Genomic DNA, 9,914 nt, shown 5'->3' on the forward strand with positions numbered 1-9,914 from the left:
TTCTTTGAATTAGTTGTAACTTTGGATGCTCGTTTTCGTTCTTATTGAACCTAGATCTCGTTTATTCACACTTTAATCATTATTCATTTTATTAAGACCTTGTTTTATACCATGCTTATTAGAACCCATGGTGATGATGAGTTCAATTATGGGCTAATCGTTATCATGGGATTCTAGTGGATTTACCTATGGATTTCAATAATTAACTTGTTTCGATATCTTAGTATGCGGTGATTGTATGATATCCTAGTATTGGTTGTGCTTATTCGTCTTATGTGCATAGCTAACATATAAGATAGCGTGTTAATCTCTATTAAAGCGACAGTGAATATAGATGTTTAGAACTTGTCATGCTAGCATAGGTTCATGTATGTGTATGCATGATTCGTAGGTAATTTTAACCATCTTACTTGCCCTATGTAATCATTATGGATAACTTGTGCTTAAACCGTTATGTTGTCAAATTCTATAGATATATAGGGTCTCAATATAATTGGTGCCTATTCAGCTTCTATCTCTTTTGTGGATGTCTGGTAGAATGGTACTCGTGCAACGAAAGTTGGCGTTTATCAGTTTCGTGTCTGATTAGTGTCATCACCATCACATGCTAAGGTTAAGAATGAAAAGGCTATTGAATGAAGTAGTAATGAAGTTAGAATCCCATGTTTGTCATATATAGTAATTCAACCTCAATTCTCTTAGTTAATGTTATTTAGTATAATCTCTTAGTTTAATTAAAACCCAATTTGTTATTTGTCTTAGCATTGAGCGATAACCATACATTGTTGCATAGGTGCATAAATTGAACTTAACCTAAACCAGTCTCTGTGGGAATGAATCTTATTTATATCTTATACTACTTGCGAACGCGTATACTTGCGTGAATTTTTGCGCGTGTTTTCGCCCTAACAAGTTTTTGGCGCCGCTGCCGGGGACTCGGTGTTAATTTTTAGTTTATGTGCTTGTCATCAATGGTCGTTAAAGTTTACTGACTCGGATTCTTTTACTTTCATGGTTTATTTGTTTATGTTTCAGGTACTCATTACAATGGGAGATCCAACAACACGAATGATAGCCTTGATGGATTTTTCTCAACCCAAGATCAATGACATTCAATCTAGCATTATCCGGCCAGCTATCACAGCTAATACCTTTGAGATCAAGCCTGGCATAATTCAATGGGTACAGACTTCAGTCCAGTTTGGGGGTTCTCCAACGGAAGATCCCAATATGCACATTAGGGATTTCATTGAGATCTGCGACACCTTTAAGTTCAACGGTGTTTCTGAAGATGCTGTGAAGCTGAGACTGTTCACATTCTCTTTGAGGGACAAAGCTAAGAGCTGGTTACACTCTCTACCAGCTGGTTCGATTACTACTTGGGAAGATCTTGCTCAGAAGTTTCTTACTAAATTCTTCCCTGTGGTGAAGATAACTGCACTCAGGAATGCTATTACTCAATTTGCGCAGCAAACGGGAGAATCGTTATGTGAAGCTTGGGAGCGCTACAAGGAGATGCTTAAGAAGTGTCCTCATCATGGAATTCCTGATTGGATGATCATCAATTGTTTTTACAATGGGTTGGGAGCACAGTCCAAACCCATGCTCGATGCAGCAGCAGGTAGAGCATTATGGGCAAAGAGCTATGAGGAAGCTTATGATCTAATTGAACTGATGGCTGCTAATGAATATCAGTATCCAACCCAAAGATTTCTACAGGGCAAGGTAGCAGGAGTTTTTGAAGTGGATACAGCTACGGATATCACTGCTCAACTAAAGGCGTTGTCTATGAAGATCGATTCCCTGGCTAACTATGGTGTTAAACAGATAATTAGTGTTTGTGAGCTATGTGCAGGTTCCCATGCGACGGAGCAATGCGTTATATCTAGTGACTCTGCTCAGTTTGTGAGCAACCTTCAGAGATCGCAGCAACCAGTTCCAGACATTTATCATCCTGACAACTGGAATCATCCTAACTTCAGCTGGAGCAACAATCAGAATGCGATGCAATAGTCGTTCCAGCAGTTTGGAAATAAGCTATTCAACCCTCCTGGTTTTCAGCAACAATTTCAACTTCAACAACGAACTCATGATGCAGGTCTATCTTCAAATGAAAAATCTGAATTGGAGGAGTTGAGGATTATTTGCAAAAACCAAGTTCTTATATGCCAAAGCTATCCAGAATCTGGAGAACCAAATAGGGCAAATTGCTAACGCCTTATTGAATCGACCACCAGGAACGCTTCCTAGTGATACAGAAATAAATCCAGGCAAGAAGGAAGTTGAAGAACAGATGAACGCCATTACCTTAAGGTCTGGAAAGGTCGCAAGCCCCCAAGTTCAGCAAGTTGAAGAGCCTGAAAAATCTCAAGTTTCAGAAAATGCAGTTGTGGCTGAAGAAGGTGTGCAGAAGGAAGCAGAGGTGGAACCAAGGAATACTACTATGGAACACACTCCTCTGAGGGTAATACAGGGGAGAAACAGATCTATCATCCACCTCCTTTTCCTAAGAGGTTGCAGAAGAAAAAGCTGGATAAGCAGTTTAAGAAGTTTTTGGAGGTATTCAAGAAACTTCATATCAACATACCTTTCGTTGAAGCTCTTAAATAGATGCCTAGCTATGCGAGATTTATGAAAGGTATTCTCTCTCGGAAAGTGAAGCTCGATGACTTAGAGACCGTTGCTCTAACAGAGGAATGCAGTGATGTGCTACAACAGAAGTTGCCTCCGAAGCTTAAAGATCCTGGAAGCTTCACTATTCCTTGCTGTTGTGTATATGTTGTGTACTTGATGATTTCATGAACAAAACACCTTGGTAGATTTTACTTAGTGAAATTATGTAGCACTCGACGGAAAGATTTATAGTCCCCACGGATGACCCATTATAGTCCCGGCGGATGTTGACTTATTATCCATCGAGTGAGTAGCTTATGTAACAATATGTCTGTAGCACATTTCTGCATACACCATTGTATAGATTCTATAAGTAGTATTCAAGTCATATTGACTTTAGCTAGATATGCATAATAGGTTGATTAATTGTACATAGATGATGTCTTGTAATTCTGTATATATGCAATGAAGTCAAGTGCCAAATTGCTACTCGACGGATAAACTACAATAAAGTCGACGGATGATCAACTAGACAACCCCGACGGATGATCAAAAACCCCATGGATGATCATGAACCCGACGGATAAAGAATTCAATATCTTTTGACAGTGACAACACAGTCACATGCGTCGAGTGGATGCAAATGGAACGTGGTAGCCTATTCAACTGGGTTTTTGAGAACAAAGAAGCATTTCCATTTCCATGCTATTATGAAGATATTCAAAGATGCTGGAATAGAGTAATGAAGTAGCATTGTAATAGACTAGATAGTTTTTGTTTTATTATCCAGTCTCATTACTTTGTAATCTTGGTGATATATAAACCAAGAAGTAGCAACTAAGGAACTATCATTCTAAACAACAAAGCTGTAACATCCCCAGATCCGGGGTCAGGGATTCGGGTCGTCACGGTCTTTCTTTCCACAATATCACTTCACTTAATTAATAATAAATAACCTCAAGCTGTGACCCCACACTAACACACACCACCACCCGTTATAGTCTCAGAGATGAAATTGAAATAAGTACAAGTCCTTGAATCCACAATTAAAAGTTATTACAACCCAAAATGATTACTTGATAAATTTACAGTTAATTGCCATTATTTGCCACAAGTTATAATTATACATAATTGATTCTCAAAAGTAGAATGCCTGATCTACCAATAGATCTACCTCTGCAGCTATAGCAGCTACAACATCAACGGGAAGACGCGGGACGCTTCCCACGCACTTGCGCTGGGTCTGCTGGAGTCTTGCCATCTTTCCTAACTGTTGTTGTGTGATGAAGAAATAAAGCAAGAGTGAGCCTTACAGCTCGCAAGATAATATATAGTGATATCAATAATACAAGTATCTAAATGGATACTTACTAGAATCCTTTATCATGTGTAAGGTAATTACTTACTGGATATAAGTTTTAAAAGAAGATGAAGTTACCAATTACTTCACTATACTTATACCATTTTTAGAAATCTACTTGAACTACTACTGTTCAAAGTATAATAAGATTCACGAGGTCATCCCATAGATGAGACCACAATTAAAACTTGAAAATATTTGATCTTTGAAATATTTTGAAAAGAAATGAAGTTACGAGATACTTCATTCAATGGATACACCAATAAAATTGTTTGACCCTGTCAATGCTTCGGCAACCACCCATTAGTAGCCTTTCGATCGAAATGATACGGGTAGTGTTGCAGAATTATCCAAATGGATGATGAACTCATTACGGGAGTTTGCCGCGCCAGGAAGACCACTTACGATGATCAGTCGTAGTAGTACAACCCCACCATTTTCTACATGTAGAGGAGAACCTGTCGGATTTACTTGTCAACCGAACACTGAACTCCTAAGGAATGGACCGCCTTAGCGGAACTTCCAGGCCATTTGGGCCAATATAATAATAAGGCTGGGCCGACGCTACTCGGCCACTTACGCCACTCCTAGTTCAGATGAAATCCATGACTCTGAAACGCAAAGTTCGTCCCCACTTTCCCCAAGTAGAAACTTGTTGATACGGCTCCACCAAGAAGTCATATCTAGTTGGAAAGGGAAACTCACCGATATTTCCCAGGCGATGCCTGTTAATAGATTAATTTGTTCCAAGAATTTTACTTCCCGAATATTGGGTAAGTAATCAAAAACTCTTTTATCAAGACAGCAACCTTGTTGCGAATATAAAACACACCACCGAGCCGGATCCCCCAGGTTTTGAGCGAGTATTTAAATCCCCTTTTTAAAAGGAAGATCTTAAATATAAAAATAAGTTTTGGGATCCACTCTAACTTTTGAAAATCATTTTAAAGACTTGAAAACCCTTTAAAGAGTGTTAGGAATGATGCTGATTTAATGAAGTAAATCAGTCTCAATATAAAAGAAATAACTGAATATTATTATTTAAATAATATTCCCATAAAGAATAATCTTTATCAAAATAATTGAAGTAGAGGTTTTAAAACTCTTACTTGAATGAAAATTTAATAATCAAAGATATACTTATACAAAAGTACTATCTTTACTTGAATAATCGAAAATAAGTTTGATTATCGAAACATTATTCTTTAATAAATTAAAGAATATTATTAAATAATAAGCGGAGTCATAATACCTCGAATGAATATTATAAATAATATTCATTAAATAAAATAACGGAGTCATACATCCTCAAATGAATATTCAAATAATATTCAATTAATAAAATAAAAGGAGTCATAAGTCCTCGGAAGAATATTCAAAATAATATTCAATAAATAATATAAAGTTATCGAATAACCCTTATTCGATTTATAGTTGTGAAAACTATAACCATATATATATAAATATATATATATATATATACAAAATCTACTCGGGATCCTCGACTCCCGGTTTTAGAAAATGTTTTCACCTTTGGGTCCCTATACTAAGGGTATATGCAAATTACCGCTATTCTCTAGCATAGGTATTATCAACTTGAACCAACAGATATATATGGCAAGAATACGAAACAGGCATGCATATGTACCATATTACATACTACAATATATCGCAAGAATTTTCTAAATAACCAATATGCATCTATCACAAGATAATACATATACAAGTGTATACATCACAACAACAGTTATACGGGTAGAAAACTTGCCTGAGCGACTGGGGGTGATAAAAGGCTCGGGACGAGTCTGGTAACCTATAAACAACAAGTAAGTTGGAATTAAACCAAAGTCACTTGTAAATCTATACTTTAACTAACTTAGACGTTAACGCTTGTTTTGCGCTTACTGATTCTCTTAAGTCACTCGAGTACCCTCGGCTCCACCATTTTTAATAATTTAACCATTATGAGTTTTAAGGCGATTCTTTCGCGAGTGTCTTACCAACTGCCTAACACTCTTAACATAATTGTTTCATACATTAATTAACCCTTTTTGGTCTTTAACCTATGTTTCAAAGTAAGGCGAGGGGAAAAGTTTCGTTCGCGAAACGCCGTTACTTAAAACGGTCGTTTCTCCTAAACCGTATATCAGAATCAAACGAACTACATATCAAAACGAAGCTTGTAACATGATCTATCTAAACATGGCAATGGTCAACATCTAGCAGGGGGTTCTCGGGTCCTAATGTTATGACCAAAAGCAGTCTAAAGTAAATCGGACATTACGACGGCTATGTTTACGCGATTTCCCAAATTTAAACCATTCAAAACCATCACAATTCAACCTCAACCCATTCATACAACCAAAGTCCATCCTTATCACATCATAACAGCCCCAATAAATTCAATATTAACATTTATACTTATGCCTAAGCTTGAATTTAACTATACTTAAGTTCTTTTAACCAAAACAACAAGATTCACCATTCCAATTCAGTACCACTCCAACCCAAACTCTAAACCACAAGCATTAAGCTACTATATCACCATACTAATAAAAATAATCTTATTATACATAGGAATCTAGGGTTTGGAGATGATATACCTTCCTTGAAGTGGTGGGAGTAGCTAGGAAGCCTTAAGAAGCCTTGAGAAGTCTTAGGGATGCTTGGATCTTAAAGGAAAACAAGAAAAATTCAAGTTAAAAACTTTGAAATCACTATTCATTGTCTTCTTCATTGATTAATTGAAGAAGATTGAGAATGAATGGGGTGCTTAAACTCATGATATAGCCATAACTATGCAGAAGGATGATTAGGGAATTATCTTACCAATTTAGGAAGCCTTGATCTTGAGTTTTGAAATTTCTTGCTTCTTGAAAATGAAAAAGCCGAGAGCAAGCTTTTGTTGAAGAGAATAAAAGTTTGTTTTGATGAGAAATGATTTGTTTGGCTTGGTTGATTGAATTAGGTTTGTTTTATTTTAGGTTAATTACCAATTTAACCTTGGTTTTGTGTGGTTAACAATCCACCACATTTCCTTCCTTCTTATGTCATGCTTATGTCATGCTATGATGTCATCTTCCCCTCCTTGTCCTCTTCTCATTGGTTGGGTGACATCATCCTCTCTAATCCCTTTGATTAACTTCCTAATTGTTTGCCTAATGACCGTTGATCTGTTATACAGTTCGCTTAACTTTCGTTTTCGTTTATCGTTTGAGGGATCATACCCGGGATCTTATTACTTAGGTTCCCTTAACCTTTCTCAATATATTATATTCCTTTTATGATCCTCTCTTATAATCCTTTAATTTAAATCCTTTTTATCCTGTTACCTTATACTCAATTCTTTCCGTATCTAGTGGATTTCCGGGAAAAATCAAAGTGTTCGGAATTGGATTCTGGTGATCTTTACATACACTTATATACCATGTAGAGTACTAATAAAATCTCAGAATATCCATAACAGAATCCCTACATAGTGTGGCATGAAAAGTTTTCTCATTCAGCTAAAATACTATTCACAAGGGTTACAAAAAGTTCAAAATTTTGGGGGTTATTACAAAAGCAGAGAAACATTTGGAAGCAGAATTCTTAGCATTTCTCTGTACTCTTAGTTGTTCAATTGTTGTAAGCAGCTGTGAGCATTTTGCACACAGAGTTCTCTCGATATATAAGATATATCTCTGGTGGAATCATTCAAATCCACCAGAAAGTTTTTAAAGACTCTTGTTTTTAATTACTTGTGATTTGATTCATTTAAGTAACTATTCCGCATTGTGCTAATCAATTCACACTTATATATATATATATATTCTAGTTAGAACATTTTTATTTCAAGAAAAAGTTTCAAGAATTCCATTCAACCCCCCTTCTGTAATTCTTGTCATATTGTTAAGGGACTAACAATTGGTATCAGAGCAAGCTCTTAACTTACAAAGAGTTTAAAGATCAAAACAATACAGCACGATGAACAAGAAGGATGTTGGAGTCAAATTACCATCATTGGAAGGTAAATATGCATCTTCATTTGCTTTCTCAAGATGAGGCCTATGTTGACTACATAGAAAGAGGCCCTCATGTTCTAATGAGAGCTGCAATAGGAAACGAGCCATCAGTCCCCAAGGCAAGGCATGAATGGTCTGATCCTGACATTGAACAAATCAGGATGGATAAAAAGGCCATGAACATCCTGTTTAATGGAGTTGATGGAGACATGTTTGACAACATCATCAACTACAAAACTGCCAAGAATGTTTGGGATACAATACAGATCATCTGTGATGGCACTGAGCAAGTTAGAGAAAACAAGATGCAGCTTCTGATTCAGCAATATGAGCATTTTCATAATGAAGAAAGTGAGTCTCTCACTGACATTTTTAGTAGGTTTCAAAAACTACTAAATGCTCTAAAGTTGCATGGAAGGATCTATCAGACAAAAGACTCCAATCTAAAATTCCTTAGATCTCTTCCAAAGGAATGGAAACCAATGACAGTCTCATTAAGAAACTCACAAGATTATAAGGAGTTTACTTTGGAGAGACTGTATGGCATCCTGAAAACTTATAAGCTTGAAATAGAGCAAAATGAGAGGATGGAGAGAGGAAAGAAGAAAGGAGGATCCATTGCACTAGTTGCTGAGTTGGAGAAAGAGAAGGAGATGAAGATGGAAGGTATTGAATCAACTTTAAGGGTCTGTGAGGCTTGCAGTAGAAAGTGAAGATTCTTTGAGCCAAGATGACATGGAGGACATTGATGAACACCTAGCATTTCTTTCGAAGAGATTTGCCAAGCTCAAGTTCAAGAAGAACTTTAGAGCAGCCAAACCAAATAGAAACATGGTGGATAAATTAAAAGTTAAATGTCTCAAATGTGGCTTGGCAGGGCATTTTTCCAGTGAATATAGGAAGTCAGATTCCAATAAGAAAAAGTTTGAGCTTGTGGATTATAAGAAAAAATACTTTGAACTGCTCAAACAAAAAGAAAGGGCTTTCATAACACAAGAAAATGACTGGGCAACAGATGGTCTGGATGAAGATGAAGATGTTAGCTATGTCAATCTAGCCCTAATGGCCAAGTCTGATGAAACAGAAACTAGTTCTTCAAGTAATCAGGTAATTACTACAAACCTTGCACATTTATCTAAAGCTGAGTGTAATGATGCCATAAATGACATGTCTACAGAGCTATATCATTTACGTGTTACACTTAAGTCTCTTACTAAAGAAAATGCTAAAATCAAAGAAAATAATTTATTTTTGAGTGAGAGAAATAATGTGCTTGAGTCTCAGTTCATTAATTTTGAAAAGTTAAGAATTGAGTGTAAGATTGCCAAGGAGGAATTAACTGAGTCCTTGAAGAAAGAAGAAATTTTGAAGAAACAGCTTGAGCGTGAACAAAAGGTGATTAAGGCATGGAAAACATCCAGGGATGTCCATGCTCAAATCACCAAAGTTCAAGAAATTGAGTCTTTCTGTGATGCAGCCTGGAAAAAAAAACAAAGAGAAACTAGAACCAAATTTGGTAGATGGATTGCTGACAGATGTAGACTCGACGGATGATGAGGATCATCCGTCGGATAACAAAAAGGGTTATCCGTGGAATGATGAAAATCCTCATCCGTCGGTTGTGAGCAAGCCCATCAGTAAAGCCAAACTAGTTAAGCTAAATGAGAAGTATGGGTCTGTTTCCAAGAACTTTGTTTCAGGAGAATCGATTCAAGTTAAGAAAAGGAAAAAGGCTAATGTTGGTCACATGACTGTCAAACAGTTAAGTGACAGACTTGAAAAGATTGAGGTAAAAACAGAGACTAAAAAGAAAAACAATAGGAATGGTAAAGTATGGATTAACAAACACAATAACTATGCACCTGATAAATATGCTCCTAGAAAAATCCGTGTCAAGTGTGGTAGTGTAAATCATCTGTCTGTTAATTGCAAATCTG

The 9,914-nt window shown here is 36.5% G+C and overlaps 1 non-coding gene across 1 annotated transcript; it reads right to left on the reverse strand.

The window, feature by feature from the left end:
* Window positions 1-1,437: 1,437 nt before the first annotated feature.
* On the reverse strand, window positions 1,438-1,544 carry LOC141699067 (small nucleolar RNA R71). Its single transcript, XR_012565555.1, has one exon. It is a non-coding gene; the product is annotated as a small nucleolar RNA R71 (small nucleolar RNA).
* Between the last annotated feature and the right edge of the window lie 8,370 nt (window positions 1,545-9,914).

The sequence above is a fragment of the Apium graveolens genome, chromosome 11 (genome assembly GCF_009905375.1).
Source record: "Apium graveolens cultivar Ventura chromosome 11, ASM990537v1, whole genome shotgun sequence".
In the NCBI taxonomy this organism is placed as follows: domain Eukaryota; kingdom Viridiplantae; phylum Streptophyta; class Magnoliopsida; order Apiales; family Apiaceae; genus Apium; species Apium graveolens.